Here is a 22,570-nt window from a genome sequence, read left to right as displayed (position 1 = left end):
TTTGTACATTTAAATGCCATCAGTCTGTAGCATTTCAAATCACTTGTAGTACTTTAGTTTTCTGTTGCTGTCTCAATAAGATTCCAAATGTAGAACAGGGGATGTAAAGCTCCTTTTGATTGAATACGTAATTAAAGCATCATTAAAATAAAAACACTACTTTCAGAGTTCAATTCTATTTTAATTAAAATATACAATATCAATGGTGTCTATATTTCTCCAAAGGGTCAAAAGCTGGGTCTGAAAGTCTTAGATTTTACAGTGATTTATGGCCCTCCTAACCTCAACCCTACCCAACTATAGAAACAGATATACAGCACTTTTGTGTTACTAAAATTGCATGGGAGATGGGAACAATTAGGGGGAAAAAACTTAAAAAGTCTCCTTGGTGTGGAAATAATAAAAAAAAAATAAAGTTTGAAGAAAACAGATTTAGGAATGTATATTTGCATAGTACATCAGGTTAGAAAACAGTTAAATACAATCTTTCATTTGATCTCCACAAAAACCAGGTGAGGGGGCTGAACTTGTAGCTTAGTGGAAGAGCATTCGCCTCTCATGTGTGAGGCACTGGGTTTGGTTCTCAGCACCACATAAAAATAAAACAAAGATATTGTGTCCATCTACAACTAAAAAATATTTTTTTAAAAAACTACATTTATATATATATATATATATATTTTAAAAAAACAGGTGAATTTGGTATCTTTTTCAGATCTATCTTGATGATCAGAGAGGTTACTTTTTTTTTGAGGCTACTTTTAATTGTATGACTTGGGTGGCAAATCCTCCCTCCATGTATGAAAGCACAGCCTATACATATTTTTAAGACAGTTTGGCTAATATTGATATTTTAAGTAGGATAATTCTTTGCATGGGGTCTGTCCATGATATTTAGGATGTGTGGCAGCATCCCTGGCATCTACTCACTACATTCCCATAGCAACTCCCCATCATAGCAGATGGAATAACCATTGCCCAATATCTCCCCAGGGACAGAATAGGGGAAACCAGTCCTGGCTGAGAACCAACTGATCTGAAGCCTACTTATAATGAAAGATTATCTATTGTTTTTAAATTCATACATGTTGCATGGCAGCTAATAGTTATTGAGCATTTACTATATACAGACACTTTATAACAATTGGTCATTTAATCCTCCCCAAAACTGAATGATGTGCCTATTTTATAAATAAGGAAATCTGGGCCATATGATTGTAGATAGCAAGTTGTGAAGGTAAAATATATGAATACTGGCCCTACATTTATTTTACGAGGAAATGCTTGAATGAACTTGTAGCTTAGTGGTAGAGCATTCGCCTCTCATGTGTGAGGCACTGGGTTCGGTACAAATATAACTATTTCTGTTATAAAATTAATCAAAATAATTATGATTATTACATTTGCTTTGAATTTAAACCTAAGTCTGAGCACTGAACCACACCATACTATACTGTTTCAGATTTAAAATGTTGTCATTTTCAAGTTTACATTATTTCTCCTATGTTATTCAATTTTATGTACAAATGTCAATTTCTTATAGGTGTAACTTTTTAATTTATTGATTTTGTTTACTCCAATATGCTCAAAATGAATTTATAATAAAAAGATGTTTAATATAAGAATATATACTAAAAATGAACTTAAAATTTTTATCTATATGCTTAATATAATCCCATTATTATAAAATATTTTGTATACTATAGTCTTACACACACATATACACATATGTATACACAGAAAAAAGACTGAGAATGCATACCTCTCCACAGGATTTGCCTATGAAAAGTAAGAAAATGAACATTGCTAATTTTTGTCTTTTGCTTACCTATATTTTCAATCTTCTCTATGATAAGCACATTTAATAAATTATACAAAAGTAAGTATTTCTTTAAAAATAAAATTTGATGAATTAGGTAAATAAGGATACCATTAGGGGTAGAGATAAAATGTTTTATGTTAAACAAGATACCTAATTTCAAACTGCTAGTACACTGAAAGAAGAGGAGTACCATGTCCATAGATAGCTACAGGCTAGCCTGTGCTTCTCAGTTTTCTAATTTTCTAATAAGACTAAAAAATATTCTTTTCCAAATTTTCAAAGACAATTAAATTTAGAGAGAAAATTTCAAGTTGCTCTCTTATATGTTTTCTTAAATCTTATATATCTGCTTCTGCTTATTTCCAGCAAAATTACAAAAAGGCAATATATGAAAAAAATGAGGAGCAAAAAACATCTGTGCAAAAACTTGACCACTCATGTACCTTATCTTGTGGAGTTGATAATCATGCAGACATTATTTCCTGTTCAGATGACAGAATTCAAAACTATTATTTCATGACTTGCAAATACTGTGACAGCTAAACAAAGTGAATTAGCCTGGGTTCTAAAATAAATCTGCACTTGATTTTTCTTTATACCTCCCATCAACTGGCATATTCTGGGAGACCATTACATTACTACTGGGCTCTAATGAATGGATACACTAAAGAAAAAGTGTCTTAGAAAGAATGACAAATGACATGAGAGATGCCAGGCTGAGCCGGAAAGATAGAGAATGGCCAGTTGTTTACCAATTTCTTTTATTTCTCCTGGGAACACAAAGGTAGACAACAAAACCAGCATGCTTTTCATCTAGGTATGAAAACATGATCAATTTACATCCAAGGGAATGTGCACAAAAGTCAGAAAACTACTTCTGAACCTGGCCCATAAGACCTATCAGCTCCAGGGAGAGGACTCTGAGGAAGAGGAAAATTGCCTGACCAGGAATACCTGCATTGGAGCAGGAAAAAATATCTTATGTTAAGCCTCTGAAATTTGGGAAATGTTTGTTACATCACTAGCTACCCTAACTAAGACTTCAGTTCAACCTGAAACCACGAATGCTCAGAACCAATCCCAGCACTGGAAGCTCTTTCAGATAAGCTGCTTCATAAACTCTCTAACTAATGCTGCCACCCATCTGTTTTGCCTTTGGAGACACAGAACCACTGTTACTAGGATAAAGGCAGGAATGTGAATAAAGTGCTTAAAGTCACATCTGAACAAAGGCATGTGAAGTAAGAAAATTCCTTGAGGCTCAGGATATGGCTCAGTGCTGGAAAGCTGGCAAGGCTCTATCTGCAGTAATACACACACACACACACACACACACACACAAACACACACACACAAGAAAGAAAGAAATAATTGAGAAAAAAGAAATCCTTGAACTGAATGTACTTATACTTTAAAAGAACTGTTTTCATTTCTGTGTACTTTTGAAAATGGTAAACAAACACTAGTATGGCAATATATAAAACAGTGGATGTGTAACCGATGTGATTCTGCAATCTGTATACGGGGTAAAAATGGGAGTTCATAACCCACTTGAATCAAATGTATGAAATATGATATGTCAAGAACTATGTAATGTTTTGAACAACCAATAATAAAAATTTAAAAAAAAAGAAAATGGTAAACAAAGCACATGCTTGATTTCAATATAGGCAGGAGATAAACATGAGCAACTAAAAACATAGCAAGAACAAAAACTCATTTATCTCACTCATGAAGAAATATGGAAATAAATTGTCCAACAGACCCAAGGTATTTATCTTAAATCCTCTCATTTCCAATTAACATTTATTGAGCATTTACTATGTGTGAGCCAATATGCTTGTCATCAGAGATATAAATATGAAAGAGGTTGCCCCTGTACTTGTACACATCCTGTTTAGGAGACAAGGATGTATAAAGTTAATTCTATAGTATGAAATTGACATTCACTAGATATGCCCAGCCTAGCCAAAGAGGCACAACAGAATACCAAGAACAAATGTTTACTCCCACCTGGAATGACTTCACAAAGGCAGTGACCCATGAGAGTCCCAAGTCTATGCTGGATAAAAAAGTAACTTCTTTTACTTTTCTTCTATCATGTGTAAATTAGTAGCTTTGGCAGAATGTTGTCTAATTACTCAGATAAGGAAATGCAATAAAAAAATAGGGAGGCTCCCTTATCAATAAGAATTTGAATACATGCCGACTATTTATCTGTATGTGCCAGTCAACATCTGCTCATATAATATAAATAACAGAAAAAATTAATTATGTAGTACTAAGTTTAAAATAAATATAAATGTGCTGCATTTCTCTCTGGAGTCAATAATTACCCTGAGAAAGATACTATGCAAATCCCTTTGTTCTTCAAACCTTTGCCCATTGTGTCTAGAGTTCATCAGTAAATCCATCTGCAACAATTATCACTGTGGAGGTTCTGCAGTGGCGATTTTCTATGTCCTGAATTCTTTTTCATTTACTTATTGAGATTCTACTGCAAAGAGACGGTTGCTTCTCCATATACCATTGATTTTCATTGTTTATGGATTGTATATTTGAGAAATCACTTACTACTAACATGTATTTGTAACTCCCCAAAATATACTCCTGGTAGAATTCTTGGTCATTCATAAAGGTATGCAGAGTAGCAAAAAAAATAAAAAATAAAGTTCCCAGTGTGCACAATCACAGCTGAGGTCAGACAAGGTGATAAATGCCTTCTATTTCAGCTCTCCTACTGTAAACAAGTCTTTTTGCAGTCTAAATAGACTAAATAGTGCTATATTTTTCATATTTTTATCCTTCATTTGGTAATTTTGCTGGTTAAAATGTCCTCGATCATAATGCTGAGGTGCTGTCTCATGTTCCTAAGCACAAGAAGCCAATGATGAGCCTTACAGAGAAAATACATGTCAAAGAAGCTTCTTTCATAGAGCATTAATCTCCAGGATATAGAAAGAACTCAGAAAACTTAACACCCAAAACCAAATAACCCAATCAATAAATGGACTAAGGAACTGAACAGACACTTCACAGAAGAAGAAACATGAGTTGTCAACAAATATATGAAAAAATGTTCAATATCCCTAGTAATTAGAGAATACAAATTAAAACTACACTGTGATTTCATCTCATTCCAGTCAGAATGGCAATTATCAAGAATACAAGTAACAATAATTATTGGTGAGGCTGTGGGGGAAAAGTACACTCAAACATTGCTGGTAGAAAGGCAAATTGGTGCAACCACTCTGGAAAGCACGATGGAGATTCCTCAAAAAACTTGGAATGGAATCAGCATTTGACCCAGCTATCCCACTCCTCAGTTTATACCCAAAGGACTTAAAATCAGCATTTTACAGTGATGCAGCCACATTAATGTTCATAGCAGCCCAGTTCACAATAGGTAAGCTATGTAATCAACTTAGGTGCCCTACAACAGATGAAGAGAGAAATAAAGAAACTGTGGTATATATATACAAAGAAATATTACTCAGTCATAAAGAAGAATGGAATTATGGCATTTGCAGGTAAATGGATGAAACTAGAGAATATCATGCTAAGTGAAATAAGCCAATATTCAACAGCCAAAGACTAACTGTTGTCTCTGATATGCAGTTGCTGACTCACAACAGGCAGAGAGGAGGGACGAGTGGAGGTTCACCAGATTGGTCAGGGGGGATGGGGGGGAAAGGAGATAGGATGGGTATGGGAAAGACAGTATAGTGAATTGGATGTAACTGTCCTATGTTCATATATGAATACATGACCAGTAACCCCACATCATGTATAACCACAAGAAAAGAAAGTTACACTCCATGTATGTATGATATGTCAAAATATATTCTACTGTCATGTATAACTAAAAAGAATAAATTTTCAAAAAGAGGTATTTTTCAGGTATGAATTATACAGTGCTGTGTCTCTGAGTTCAGTGTTAATGAATCAACAAAATATATAAAACAAGGTATTTTTAGACAAAAATACATAAAACAATACTATGTATTGATTGGTTAACCATGGGCTCACAGGAACCTCAACCTCTACTTCCCCTAGGAGCAACGGTTCAGTATTTGCTAGTTCTGTGTTCTCAATGACTTTAAAAAACATAACATGAATATGAAAATCACCTCTATTTGACCAATTATTTGTTTATGTCACTATGAGTTCATCGACATATGTTATTATATGGTTTATCATCTATATTATCATTATAGATTATGTTGCTCAAATTGTTCCATCTTTTCATTAGAATAATAATGTTATAGTGAAAAAATCCAGTGGCAACCACCTTGACTAGGGGGTCAACACCAATATCACCAATAAGAATTCATATTGACATCATGAATGCTGTGGTTCAGAGCAGAGAAAAAGGATAAAGCACCATTTCTGTGGTGCTCTTGACAGGGACACATAATCTCAGACCAATAGTGAGAAGATTCTAGACAGGCCTGACTCAAAAGACATGCAGCAGAATAATGAATCAATCCTGCTTGTGGGTATCCGAGTCATGACAGACGAGGAACAACTGAGGACCTGTTGCAGATAGCTGGGGACATGACATAAATGACAACTGTAGGCAATGAGGAATTCTGAGTGGAATCTTGGAAACAAATCAACAAAGATGTGAGTGGGAAGCTTCTACCTAAAGTTCAAAAGAAGTCTTCAGAGGGACGTGGTGGTGCACACCTGTAATCCCAGTAGCTGGCTTGGGAGGCTGAGGCAGGAGGATCTCGAGTTCAAAGCCAGCCTCAGCAAAAGCAAGGCACTAAGCAACTCAGTGAGACTCTGTCTCTAAATAAAATACAAAATAGGGCTGGGGATGTGGCTTAGTGGTTGAGTGCCCCTGAGTTCAATCCCCAGTACCAAAAAAAAAAAAAAAAAAAAAAAAACTAAAAGTCTTCAGCTAAGGTATGGTATGATAGTTAATATCTAGTTTTGATACTTATACTCTAATATGTAAGAGGTTAACAGTGGGTGTACTGACATAAAGAAACCCTTGTACTATTTTGTCATTTTTCTAAAAGTCTAAAAAGAGTTCAAATTTTTACCATTGGGCAGTCTTGAATATCCTCACCTATAAAAGTTGTACAAGAGGGCAGGATGAGGTGGGAAACCCTGTCTCAGAGACCATGGACAGAGAGAAGTGTTTAATTTCCCAAATGATTTCTCTAAACCCCCAAAATGTTGGTCCACAGGGAATAAATGCTTTGTATTTTAAGATATTGTAGAAGACCTGCTTGTTCCTGAGCCAGACACTTGGCTGCTAATTGGTGACCTTGGGCAAACCAAAATCTCAGTTTCCTTATCCTTACAATAAAGAGGTTGAAACAAATAATCTATCTTATATCTCATAACCCTTAGGGTATAAAATCTTATGATTCTAAACTAATTTTACTATTCAGCATTTGAAGTTGGGTACTGTAAGAAATTCCCTTTGGAATGCTTATTTATTCTGCTTTCTTAGTAAAAACCATCAGTTTTGACATTTTACAGGAAATCCATGAAACAAATCATATTAGTTTGAAGAAATTCTGCAGCAGTACCCCCTGAAGCTCATCTATAAAATAGATGCAATTTAAATGCTCACAAACAATATAAATATACCTAAAACATCCAGAATTATGCAGCTCTTTAAAAGCATCAGTAACTAAAATTACATGGAAAAACAGATCATAAAAGTGCACATGTATAATGCTCTCCGATTAACATTGTTTCATGCAAATATTTTTAGATGGAGATGCTGTAGAATTTCTGATAATACCAGGGTAGGATGCTATTTTGAGAGACATAAGTTACTGATACAATAAAATGTAGACTTTATATTGATAAAATATAGCACTAAAAACAAAATATTTTTAAGGACAATTGTAATTTGTCAGAAGTTGCTAAATCGGCTGAGAACTTTAATTTCTGCCCATTTCATGACCTAAAATTGAGAAATTCTAGGAGAGTAGAATGAGAAAGCAGTGGAACTGGTAACCATCAGTGTGTGTTGGTCACTCACGGTGTCAGAGAGAGGTGGGCGAGGCAGAAGTTGAGTATGAACCTCTTGTGGGTTAATGAGGTCATTTCTCCTCCTCCCTTTCTCACATGAGAAATTCATTGATTCTTTTGTAATAGTTTAAGAAAAGAAAACATAAGAAACAAGGATGATGACAATAATGGAATTCAGTGTTTGATGCTTCACATCGGTAATAATTCTTTACCTCATTTTATGGAAGGCAAGAGAGGTACTCTCAAGAAATCAAAATTTATATATTTTCAACCATAGTTAATACATATTAAATTATTCAGTCAAAAGCTAATAACTCATTAATGCTTTGAAAACACTCCCTAATATATTTAATTAAATTTCATTTAAATGGTAAAATTCAATATCATAGAACAATATGGTGACCAAAGTAGCGTAGAGTTAATACTGAAGACATATCTACATGGGTTTTCATTTCTATTTACCTTGCTCAAGTAACTTCATTCTGTAGGTCTTATTTCATCATCTTTAGCATGGGAATGATACAGGTCATACCACACAGGGTTATTAAATGAATTAATATACATAGTATAGATAAAATCCTTGGCATAGTATATAGTAAATGCTGTGTACATAAGGATTATTAGTGTGATGTAACTTTATAACAGATAAATGGTATTTATGCACTAGCATAATTAATAAGCATATAAAGAAATATTCAAAATATGAACAATGGTTACCTCTGGGTAGAAGGAGTATGGCAATTGTGTTTCCCTTTATTAGATTTCTGTCTTTTGTTTAACTTCCTACAATATATAGTTATTTCCTCTATAATAAGAAAACACATGTTGACTTAAAAACTCAGCAAGGTAAATACATTATTTTATGTGTTCCTTTCCTTTCAATGACACATGGTCTAGTAATTTCTGACCCAGGCAAAAATACCCTTATGGTGGACAGCTCACTTTCACTTTCACTTGACTTGATCTTGACTGATGATGGTAGAGTGAGTTTGCAAGATGTTTTCATGGATGGGAATTTAAAATGATTAAAAAAAAGTGGAGGGAAGGTGGAAAGTAAAGGAGGAAGATCTCAAGGTAGTAGCAAAACTATGAAAAATAAGAGGCAGGAGAGGAAGAGCTAAAAAAGGGAGCACTGCCAAAATTCTCACAGGCCAAAGAGAAGCTGACAACAGAGCATCAAAAGAAAGAACCAGATTTTTATTGAGGGTATTTTGTCCAAGAACTGTACCTAGGAAATAAGATCTATTGGAGACTGGTGCTCCGGCTGATAAAATAAAGAGCTTGGAAGTTGTCAATCAATTCTAACAGAAGGTAAAAAGCTGAACAAAGTGAAAAATCAAGAACTCTTCTTAAATCTGTAAGAGAAGTGAAATCACACAGGGCAAGCTGCTGCTCCCAAACTGGAAAGACTGACAGGTGCATACTGAGAATCACAACTTGTCAGGGCAGAAACTCATGAGCAGAAATCTTTACAGGAACCAGTGTAGGAAATGTAATTATAATTGACGAATTGTTGGAGGTTCAGTATGGACAACTCTGAGAGTTAAAGACACCAAGGACCTAATCACAAGGCTGCTTCACCCTTACTAGTTTCAATTTCTGGACCTCTACCAAGTTCTCACAGTGAATATCAGGGAAAAACTCCCTCATCTTTCCAGCAGAATGGCAAAGGGAGCCATTTTGATATATGTCATAACATTTTATTCTATTTTAATAAGATCTGCGTTCAGGATAGTCTATTTGATCACAGCCTAACTTGCTGAGGTTTTATCAGAGCCTAAGTGATTTCAGGGAAGGGAAATACCCAACTCCAGCCCCTCCAGCCATCCTGTCCCATCTATGAGATGAGAGAACTGAGAAGCACTTGTGAAGCTCAGAGTTCAAAGTCATGGTCTCAGTAAAAGATAGGGACTTAATCATTGACTGTGTTGGCTTCCCCTGCACCACACCATCACATTACTAGAGACCTATTTGAAACAATGTAGTTTATCTAGTACATCATGGTTGGCTATAAAGAAAACTTATAGGACATACTATGAAATAACACACAGGTTTAAGAGAGAGAAAGCCTTGAATCAGACAGAGCATGGCAGGGATATTTGAATTATTAGACTGGGAATTTAAAACAAGTATGATTTTCATGCTGAGGGCTCTAACAGGTAAAGTAGACAGCACTGTAAAACAGATAACCAAGCTAAGCAGAGAGATGGGAATTCTAAGAACCGAGAAAGATATTAGAGATTTTTTTAAAAAACATAAAAGAAAAGAAGAATGTTTTTGATGGGCTCATTGGTTGATATTTCAGCTAAGGAAAGAATCTCTGAGCTTAAGGATATCTCAACAGACATCCCCAAAATTGAAAAGCAAAGAGAAAAAAAAAACAGTGATTGAAAAAAAGAAAAAGTTCCACAGCAATATCCAAGAAGTATGCATGGGACAATTATGAAAGGTGGAACACACACATGAAAAGAATATCAGATGTCAAAGAAAGGAATAGAAGAAATGTTTGAAATGAACTGTGAATTTCCCCTAAATTAATGTCAGGTATCATAACACAGATCTAGGAAACACGGAGAGCTCTAAGCATGATAAACGACAAAACAGAGCAATACAAATGTCAAGTAGGCATGTAGTTTATAAACCACAGAGAATTAAAGATAAATCAGAGACATTGTGGGTACTTTTTCTATAGAGCAAAGCAAAGATTAGAATTACATCTGACTTCCCTTTGGTAACCAGACAAGCAAGAATAGGGCAATATTTCTGGTGCTGAGAGAAAAAAACCACCAGCCCAGAATTCTATACCCTGCAAAATTGTCCTTCAAAAATGAAGAAGATATAAAGAGACCAGTCTTCCAAGAAATGTTGTCAAAAGTTCTTTAAAATGTTTAAATATTTTAAAATTATTTTAATTGAAAAATAATTGTGTATCTTTATGGGGTATAATGTGAGGTTTTGATCTAGGTATACATTACAGAAAGACTCAATCAAACTAATGAACATATTCATCACCTTACCAATTTATCATCTTTTATAATGAAAATGTTAAATAGATTAAATTTGGATATACACACCAAAGTTAGACTACTGGATCATATAGTAATTATATATTTAACAGAAACTTGTACACCATTGATAAGAATATATGTTAGTATTGACATTTTGGAAAACAGTATGAACATTCCTAAAATATATCAAAGGGGTTCTTTAGAGAGAAGGAAATTGGTATAGTTCAGAAACTCAGATCTCAATAAAGGAAAAAAGAACATCAGAGAAGAAGAAGTGATATAATAGATAATATATTGTTCAAAATAATGATAGCAATAATCTATTCAATTATGTATGGTTATGTGTGCATGCATACACACATATTATGTATGCTTATGAATTAGTAAAATTAATAATAGCAATTATACAATGATAGGAGAGAAATTGGGATTTTAGCATTTTTCTAAGGTACTCAGACTAGTGTTTTAGTCTGCTTTCTGTTGCTATAGCTGAATACCACTGACTAGATAATTTATGAAGAATAAAGGTTTATTTGGGTCATAGTTCTTAAGACTGAGAAGTTCAAAGTTGGATGGCCTCATCTGATGAGGTCCTTCTTGATGGTGGGGACTCTCTCCGGAGTCCAAAGGTGCACAGGGTTTACATGACAAAATATATGCATACATGCAACAGAAGTAAACAGGCTTTTGCAACATCTGCTCTTAAAATAACCCATTAACCCATCAATTCATTAATCTATGAATGAGGGCAGAGCTCTCATTACATAATCATCTCTTAAAATTTCACCTGATCTCATCTCTTAACATTTCACATTGAAGATTAAACTTCAACATGATTTTTTGGTAAGGATATTTAAACTATAACAACTGTACATGAAGTGTACAGTGTTATTTGAAAGTATACCTTGGCTAGTTGTAAACATATATTGTAAACTCTAGGGAATTCATTACAAAAACTAATGAAATGTTAAGAAAGGAGAAAAAGCAAATTATTTAAAATATTCATTTAAAATCATAACACTCAGAAAAAGAATGGAAGACAAAATACAGGAACAAAGGATAAGAGGGGGAAGTAGAAAAGAGTAACAAATGGTATATGTTAATCCAAAATTCTATCAATAATCTCTTTGAAATTCAATGGTCTAAATGCACCACTTAAAGAAAGATAGTCTACAAGAAACTCACTTTAAGTGAACAACACGCATAGATTAAAATTAAATGGGGTTCAATTACCCAAGAAGACATCACAATCCTTATGTGTGTGCATCTAACATGAGAACGTCAAAACATGTGAAGTAAAACCAATAGAATTACAAAGAGAAATAAATGAATCCACTATTATGGTTAGGAACTTCAATATCCCTCTATGAGAAACAGATAGATCTTACAGGAAGAAAATCATTATAGTACAGTTGAACTCAACAATACCATAAATTAACTGGACATAATGGGCATCTACAGAATAATTCATCCAACAATAGCAGAATGTGCTGTCATGTCAAGTTCACATGGAACATTCACCAACAGCTCACATTCTGAGCCACAAAACATAGTTTAACAAACTGAAAAGAACAGAAATCATACAATGTCTCCTTTCCAACCAGGATGGAATAAAATAGAAGTCAGTAACAGAAAGATGGCTTGAAAACCCCCAAATTCTTGGAGATTAAACAGAGGTAATCATAAGGAAATTTCTTAAAATTTTTTTTGAACTAAAGTAAAAGAAAAACACAATTTATGAAAATTTATGGGATACAGTAAAAGTAGTGCTTGGTTTAAAAAAGTATAGCATTATTTTGTATATTATAAAAGAAAAATTCTAAAATGATTTATCTAAGTGTCCACCTTAGGAAAGTATAAAAGTGTAAATTAAATCCAAAGTAAGTAGAAAGTGAAATAGTAAAAATTAGAGCAGAAATCATTGGAATTGCAAAGAGAAAGTCAATGGAGAAAATCTACAAAACCAAAAACTTTCTTTGAAAATTTAAGTAAATCTTATAAGCCTTTAGTTAGGCTGCTAATAAAAAAAAAGATCAAAAGCTGACCCAAAAAATCAATATAAGAAATTAAAGAGAGGACATAACTGCAGAAATCATGGGCATTGAAAGGATAATAAAAGATAGTATGAGCAACTCTATGCCCCAAAATGTGATAACCTAGATGAAATGAACTAATTCCTTGAAAGATACAATCTGCAGAAATTCACACGAGAAATAAAACTTTGTATGGATCTCCACCTGATAAAGAAATTGAATCAATAATTAAAAACCTTACCCCCACCCTCCCCAAAAGCCCCAGATTCATGTGGGTTTATAGATGAATTTTACCAAACATTTATGGAAGATTTATCCATTTTATACAATTTCTTTCAGAAATCTGCAGCAGATGAAGTACTTCACAACTCATTCTATGAAACCAGCATTACCTTAACACCAAAATAAGACATAAACATTACATGAAAAAATCATAAACCAATATCTCTCGTGAACTAGACAGAAAAATTCTCAATAAACTTTTAGCAAATAAAATCCAGATAAGGATAAAATAATTATATGTACTATGATACGATGAGATTTATCCCAGATATACAGGAGTGTCCAACATTCAAAAACTAGTTATTATCATGCATTATATCAAGAAAAGAAGAAAAATCACATGATCATATCAATAGGTGCAGAAAAAGCATTTGACAAAATGCAATATACATTCAGGATAAAAAACTCTTAGTATACTGGGTATAGAAGGGAACTTCTTCAACTTGAAAACAAATATCTTCAAAAAACTACAGCTAATATACTTAATGTTGATAAACTAGAATATTTTTCACTAAGATCAGAAATAAGGCAAGAACATTCCCTCTCACCACTGGTTTTCAACCTCATACTTGAAGTCTTTAATTATTGCTAATGCAATAAGGCAAAAAAGGAATAAAAAGATGTATATATAGGGAAGAAAGAAATAAAAATATGTTCACAGATGATGATTACCTATGTATAAATTTCAAATGATTCAATGACAACCACAGAAAAACTCTTGGAACTAAAAAGTGATTATAGTAAAGTTTTAGGATGCAAGGTTAATGTAAAATAACATAATTATTGATTCAATTTCTTTATTAGATATAGACCTATTCAAATGGTCTATTTCTTGTTATTAAAATGTCACTTGCTTCCCTATATACTAGTAATGAACAGATGGAATTTAAAATTAAAAACTAAATAGTATTTGTATTACCACATTAAAAATGAAATATTTATCTATCAAAATATGTACATTTTGTTGTTAGAAAACTTAAAAATCCTGATGAAATAAATCTAGGAAGACTAAATAAATGGAAACATGATCCACATTCATGGATAGCAAGACTTAATATTGTCAAAATATCAGTCCTTCCTAAATTGACCTATGAGTTCAATATCACCTCAACAAAATCCTAACAAATTATCTTGTGAGTATAAGCAAACTGATTCTAAAGTTTATAGGCACAGGAAAAAAGACCAAGAACACCCAATACAATATTTAAAAGGAAGAAGAAAATTGGAGGACTGACAGTATTAACATCAAGATGTTCTATAAAGCTATAGTAAATCCAGATGAAGTGGCATTAGTGAAAGAATATAGAACTAAATGGAACAGAAAGAAACCCAGAAATAAACCCAAACAAATAGAGAGAGCAGATCTTTAAGAAAGAAACAGAGACGATACAATGGGGGAAAAAAGATTCTACTCCCTTTATAGGAATAAATTCAAGTGGATCACAGAATTAAATATAAAACACAAACTATATAAATCCTAGAAGATAACATAGGAGAAAATTTAGATGACTTCAAGTTTAGAGATGAGTTTTTAGATAAAACATCAAAGGTACAATCTATTTAAAAGTAATTAATAAGTCAGACTTTATTAAAACTAAACATCTTTACTCTATGAGAGATATTTTCAAGAGCATGAAATTACAAGTCACAGACTGTGAGAAAATACTTGCAAAAGACAAATATAACAAAGGCCTATTATCTAAAATACACAAAGAACTAAAAAAAATCAATAATGTTGAAAAAGCCAATTCTATTAAAAATGGTCTAAGTATCTTAACAACTCACCAAAGAAGACATACCGACACAAACAAGCATATGAAAAGGTACTCCATATCCTATGTCATCAGAAAAATGCAAATTAAAATGAGATACCACTACACACCTATTGGCATGGCTAAAATCCAGATCACTGAAACCACCAAATGTTCCACCAAGTATGTGGAGCAACAGGAACTCTCATTCATTGCTGGTGGAAATGCAAAATTGTGCAGCCACTTTGAAAGACAGTTTCTTACAGAACTGAACACACTCTTACCATAAGATCCATCAGGTGTGTTTCTTGGTTTTTACCCAAAAGAATTAAAAACTTGTGTCCATATAAAGATATATTCATGGATGTTTATAGCAGCTCTGTTCACAATTATCAAAACTTGGAAGTGACCAAAAAATCCTTTACTAGATGAATGGATAAATAAACTGTCACACATCCAGACAATGGAATATTAGTAAGTATTAAAAAGAAATGAGTTATGAAATCATGAAATGACACAGAGGAAACCTAAACACACTAAATAAAAGAAGTCAATCTGAACAGATTTCATGCTAAATGATTCCTGCTTTATGACCTTTCAGAAAAGGTGAAAGGATATAGACAATAGATAAGAGGTTTCCAGGGATTGGGGGAAAGAAGGGATAAATAAGTACAGCACAGGTCATTTTTAATATGATGAAACTATCCTATACAATATTATAATGGTGGATACACATATTCATACACTTGCTCAAACCCACAGAGTGTAGAAAACCAAGAATGAATCCAAAGGTTAACTGTGTGCTCTGGGTGATAGTGATATGCCATATAGGTTTCTCGGATGTACCACCTGTGGATAGTGTTGATAATTGGGGAGGCTCATATGTGAGGATATGGGTATGTGGGAAATCTCAGTACTATCCACTCAATTTTGCTATGAATATAAAAATTCTCCAAAAACCCACAAACAAAAAAGGCAACTTTAAAAAGTTATTGGATATCTAAAACTGAGAATATAATTAGAGTTTACTGTGGTGAATGAATCTTGTCACGCTGCTGAGTAGCCATTCTGAATGGCTCTTTTCCACTCATACTCATAGGTTCATGATCATTTTTATTTCATTTCGAAATTTTGTGAAGACTTCTGACAGTAATAAGGATCCAAAACACCAGCAGATTAAAGAATTTTTTATTCACACTTCCTACTCTAATTAAACATCTAGTTTATTCTTGTTACTCACACAACTGTAAAACTACTATAGAAGGCACTGCCAATGACCTCACATAACCCCTATGTAGACTGGGGAGCAACCTCTGATGCCCTTTGCTCTTGGATCAGGAACTTCCCTTAACAAAACATGATGCTACTGACCTACCACTCATCACCAGGACAACTGTTCCAATCGGGCTAATATCTATGATTACCCAACCACTTGTAGTACTACTAAATTGTCCCCAGGGATCTATTTGCCATATAGCTGACCATGGTGAAAGGTACAGCCAGTGACCATGGCAAAAGATACAGCCAGTGACCACAGGAAAGATTCAAGTTGACAATATAACTAAGGCTTGAATCCATGTCTTGGTTCATTAAATTCATGAACCAGATAGCTGTCCACCATTCAGTCAAGATAGGATTAGAATTTAGACAATTGCAAAGTAAGATCTGGCAGGCTCTGAACATAACTATAATTCAATTCCACTATCTTTTTTTTTTTTTAGGAATGGCTAGAGGATATTTATAGGTAAATCCTACATGAATTATTAGAAGTCACTAAACATGTTGTTAATAAACTAAACATAGTATGTTACCAGAGACTACCAAGGATTTAGTCTATATTTTCCAAAAATAGTTTAGTGTCAAGTAATGTTTACCAACATTTGATAGCTCCCATTGGGCATGCTCCACATACAAAAAGAATTCTTGCAAATTTTTAGAAAGGATATTTAGGAAGGAGCCTCACTACTGTTGATTTGAGTTGACTGGGTTTTTAATTACGATTAATTTTCCTTCTTAATTATAAATTCCTCTTAATTTAGCATCTTCATTATGGATTTAGCTTTCTGTGGGTTGTTCACAGACTAACAACAAATACTGTTTGTTTAGTCCTGGCTTTATGCTGAAATCTTTACATGTCATCTGTTGTTCTTAATAACCCTTTGAGACAGATATTAATATCATTCTTATTTTACAGATGAAGAAACTAAGGCACAGAAAAGTAAATAAATTGCCTAAGATTATACAACTGGATACTGAAAAGCTAGTATTCAAACTCATAGACACTTACCATAGATTAAGGAGTCAGAAAACTTTTTGGGTTAAGGACCAAATACTAAATATTTTGGGCTTTGTTGACCATATCATGTCTGCTTGACTCTGCTGTTGCAGCCCCCAAAGCAGTCACAGACATTACATAAACAAATGGGTGTGGCTGTAATAAAATTTCATTTATAAAAACAAGACACAGGCAGAATTTGGCCTGTGGGCCATAGTTGGCTAATCCCTGCTCTGTGGTCCTCACTCTTAACCATTATGCCATTAACATTTTGCCTCTTAGCTTTCAGTAAAACATATGCAGTTTAGGAGATTGAAATGCCCTAACACTCTACCAAGATACAAAGGCATTACAATTCAAATATTCATCATCTAAGCCCTTACTGATAAAGGAGATAGAAAATATATGCCTGTACAGGGGTGTACATTCATTGATGATGTGAGAAAATCTTGTTTGCTTTCTTCCTTTTTTTGCAATCGGTAATCAAAATGAGCATTTGATTATTAGATTATTTGATTATTTAAATTTATCCCACAATGTTCTAGGATGTAAAATATTTATATAGGCCTGTCATTTTAAAGGTCAATATGTAAGCCACGTGTTTTGTTTTGTTTTGTTTTTATGATCCAGATTTTAGGCCTGATGCTTTATTTAATCTTGTTGGAACACATGAGCCACTTTGGATGGCTATAGTCCAAAATATTTGAGAGTCACCACATTGTGGGAGTGAGCCAGGGAAGCTCTAGGGCTCTTCGGCGCCTGGGACACTACAAATGGCAGCAGTGAGGAGTGGGGATATTCTATTTTGTTCAGCAACAGTCTAATATGATGGTTTCTGTTAAGGACTAAATTGTGGCCCCACCCCCCGTTCATAATTTGAATCCCTAACCCCCATGACTATATTTAGAGATAGGACTTTTAAGAAGATAGTTAGGGTTAAGTGAGGTCATTAAAATAGGTCCTGAATCCAAAAAAATTGCCTGTCCTTGTAACAAGAGGACAAGACACCATGGCTGGCTCGCTTGCTTTTGCAAGTGCTCCCTATTTCCCCCCTTCCCTCTCTCTCTCCCTTTCCGCCCCCCCATCCCAGTGCACACTTAGAGAAAAGGCCATGTGAAGATGCAGAGATAAGGCAGCCATCTTCAAGCCAGGAAGAGAGGCCTTGCCACAAGCCAACCCTCCTGGCACCTTGATTTTGGCCTTCCAGCTTCCAGAATTGGGAGAAAATAAGTGTCTGATATTAAAGGTGCCCAGTCAGTGGTATTTTGTTATGGCAACCCCAGCTGACTACTAGAGTGAAAATTTTGAGGTAAAAAAAATTATATGAACTTCCATAAGCTATTAGTTAACAGTGTATTCATTGCCAGTTGACTGTGAGATATGTTACACATATATAAATATACAAATAATTAGAAACAATGAATTCAGTAATACCTATATGTTACTAATCATCATAATATATAAATATGTTTTGGAGAAAAAGTTGTATATATATTTTTATATATGTATTATTATTTTATATTTAATCTGAAAATAATGTTTATCTGTTTTCAGAGTCGACCCTTTACAATAGTAACTCCAACTGACCCATTGGCATGCTTGGTCTTTGGGATACAAATAATCTATTCCCATCTCCTTTGAATTCTGGCTAAATCAGCTTAGTCCCTCTTCCACAGCTGCCTCCCTTATGAGGGCATGGCACACAGAATGAAATGTGTCAGTCACAGTTTGAGAGAATGATCTAATAGCAAGGATTCCATAGACAGGACAGATTTTAGGCTAGATAAGCATCATGACTGCCATGTGAATAAAAACTGACCTGTAGCTATACAACTTATTACACATCAGTCTTATTTATCTGAGACTGAAGCTCACTGGGAAGAAGCACCAACCTCTTCATCTTAGACTTGCTTCTATGTCCCTCGTAGCATTTGTGATTGGAAGAGCTTAATTAATATTGATTACCACAAGAGGCATTCAAGCCAGTTGTTTTGTTTCCAAACCTAGCTCATCATCAGTATCAACTAAGGAGCTTAAAACAGGGTGTTACAATGCTGCCCTGAGCATCACTAGGATCGGAGATCTGAAATACAGCATGTTTACTACACTTTGCTTATTAATTCAGATGCAACCATTTTAGAACCATTTCCCATAGTTACACGTGGAAACTATGCTAGATAAATTGTCATCAGTGACCTCAATTAGTGACCACCTCATATCCTCTCTCTTTGCCCTATAAATTTGTAGTGCCCTCTCACTCCGAATCTTGAGATACCCAAGTGGCTTGCTGTGGCCAAGAGAATTTTAGCAAACTTTTCACAAGCAGAAACTTGAGAAAGAGCTTACCTGCATAATTCTATTTCCTCTCTTCAGTTCCCAAAGATCCTAGGCTAGCCTACTGGAAGGATAATATTAGAGGCACATGGGCAGAGGTGAGTCATCCCGGCCAAGACCAGGCTTGACCAGGCAGCCCCCAGGCTACTCACTAGCTGACTGCAGATACATGAGTAAGCCCAGCTAAGATCAATCAAAACCAACACATACCTGTAAAACCACCCAGTGAACTCTAGACCTGGGAGAAATAACAAATGGCTCTTATTTTAAACTACTAAGGTCTAGATTGTTCTACAACATCACTAACTGATACAACTACCATTGTGCAAATTGAACAGAGAGACAGGGCATCTAAATTAAAGAATGGGCATTGATGCTGTCAGAGAGTCTTATCGAAAGTTTTGATTTCTATTCTGTATCGTAAAGAAAAGAAAAAAAAGGGGATTTTCCAAAGTCAGGTCTCTAGGAAATACTAAGTTAAAGATTAGCTGATTTTGTTGCTACAGAATTTTAAAGCCTTTTGTTTAATCATGGGAAATATTCCAAAGGAAGCGCTTGTAAGAAGTGTTTCTGAAACTCATTTGACCATAGAACCTTCTCTATCCTCCACACCATGCTAAGAATTACACAAAATGAATATTCCTAGGATATACTTTGAGACATTATTTAAGATGAATTGTTCTTTCTGCACTTCAGCATGAAAGTTATAGGAAGAAGAATTGAGACTACATAAAGGATCCAAACAAGATTTATCAACTCTAAGAATTAACCAAAGATGGACTTGCTGACCTTGTAAGCAGTGACCCCAAGCCACAGGACTGAAAGCACTCGAAGAGAGATGAATATGAGGTTTAGAGAATTTTTATGATGACTAGTTTGCTCCACCTGAATTCTTATTTCCCAATAGCATGGTGAAGAATAGATTACTTTCTGTTGTAAACAGTGTCATGGTTAAAATGTCAACTTGGCCAGTCTATGGTGCCCCATTTTTTGGTTAAACACTAGCCTGGATGCTGCTGTTGGTGGTGCTTTGTCAAAATGATTAATATTTTAATCATTAATATTAATCAGTGCTTTTTAGTAAAGTGGATTAATGTGGGTGGGTCTTATATCATCATTTGAGGGTCTTAAGATCAAAACCTGAGTTTTCACACAGAAGAAGGATTTCTGTTTGAAGCCTGCAACACAAAACACCACCCCAATTTCCGGTCAGTGGTCTACCCTGCAGATTTTGAAAATCCCATAATCCTGTGACCAAATTCCTCAAATTAACTCTTTTTCTTTAATTCTCTATCATACACACACACACACACACACACACACACACTTATTAATATACGTGTATATATATACACATAAAACATATAATATATATTACATATATATACTACATATATTACATATACATCTCTGCAGATGACTTAACACAAGTAGATATCAAGCATCATTTATATTTTACCAGAATCCTAGGTTAAAAATATCCAGACGCTCTACTCTGTTTCCTTATCCTTGCCTTGGGTAAACCAAAGTGTTAGGTTTCCCAATTTCCCACTGCGTTTCTCTGAGGACTTTTCTGAGCAGTCAGCTGAGAGGAGGAGCTCATAATTGCATTATAGTGATAGCCAGGAGGTGACATTGCTAATACTCCCTTTTTAAGAGGGGCAGATGTTATGAGTCACTATGGGTGGCATAGTAATTTTGCAGCTGTGTAATGTTTGTAAGGAACTGACAGTCCCTTATGAACCATAGTGACCCAACTTGGCAGGGCCCCAGCACCTATTTATGGCCTGAAATACAGGGGAAAAGGTCAGAGGAGGTGGTTCTGTCTTCTAGAATTGAGTCAGACAGATGATAAAACTGCATGTCAGAGGTAACTCAAAGTCTGATTTACTGCGACCTGTTCTCTGAGAGCCTAACCAAACTACTACAAATCCTGTGTTGATATGCAATATCTGCTCATTTAGAAAAAAAAAGAAAGGATTGAAAAAAACCCTAAAATAGAAGAAATAAGTAAGGAACATATCAAGTATAGTCTGGTAACTGCAGGAATACACACCTGAAAATACCACCCTGTCAGAGGACCTCACACTGCAGCACTGGCCATCCATAACCAGATCCTCGAGGACAAATTCTTGTGCCAATTATTCATGTATTTCCTGTGCCTTGTTCCACACTTGGTACATAATGGGAGCTTAAAAAATACATAGTGAATGAGCTAGTAGGTACACAAAGTACTTCACATTCACATATCTAGATAATCCAGTCAAGATTGTTTTTTGTTCTACCATTGAGCTAAGCAAGCCCAGCACGATCCAGCACTGGAGAATATTTTTTTACTAAATTAGCTTTGATACATACGTGTGGGTTTTGAGTTCTTCAAGTCGTTAGGACTAGAGTCTTTTTATTTGTGTATGTAAATTTGTGTTAGTGTGCTATTACAAAGAAGCACAGACTGGGTCACTAAAGCAATAGAATTTATTTTCTCACAGTCCTGGAGGCTACAACTCTGAGATGAAGGTGTTGGCAGAGTTGGTTGGTTTCTTCTGAGATGTCTCTTTGGCTTGTCTTTTCTCTATACCTGTATCCTAATCTCTTAATTTCTTAGAAGGATACTAGTTGTTTGGATTAGGGCCTACCCCAATGACCTAATTTGATTGTCCCTTCAAAGTTCCTATCTCCACCTACAGTCATGTTCTGAGGTAACAGGATTTAGGATTTCAACATAAAGCTTTTGGGAGATACACAAATACACACCCTCAAAAAGATACACATAAGATAACATCTGTTTTTGCTTTGTTTTGTTTGTGCTGCTGAAATTAAATCCAGAGCCTCACACATGCTAGGTAAGGCTATACCACTGAGCTATGACCTCAGCCAGATATGTATGTAAATATTTTCATAATTAGGAAGGGAGGAATATCTTTACATCTATTCTGTCTTCATATCCTCCCCCCCCCCTCCGGCTCTGGTTGCATAGTTAGACCCCTTCTTTAAATGGGAAGGGAAATGCAATAATGAGATATGTTTTCTGTATCGTTTTTCCTTTAATTGATAGATAAACCACCTCC

General features: G+C 34.7%; 1 long non-coding RNA gene across 1 annotated transcript in view; it reads right to left on the bottom strand.

The window, feature by feature from the left end:
* Positions 1 to 22,570, bottom strand: part of LOC125617892 — a 155,846-nt gene that overhangs the window by 95,303 nt on the left and 37,973 nt on the right. The window lies entirely within an intron of this gene.

The sequence above is a fragment of the Marmota marmota genome, unplaced genomic scaffold (assembly GCF_001458135.2).
Source record: "Marmota marmota marmota unplaced genomic scaffold, marMar, whole genome shotgun sequence".
Classification (NCBI taxonomy): domain Eukaryota; kingdom Metazoa; phylum Chordata; class Mammalia; order Rodentia; family Sciuridae; genus Marmota; species Marmota marmota.
The sequence above is the reverse complement of the archived record's forward strand: the minus strand, read 5'-3'. Positions and strand labels throughout refer to the sequence as shown.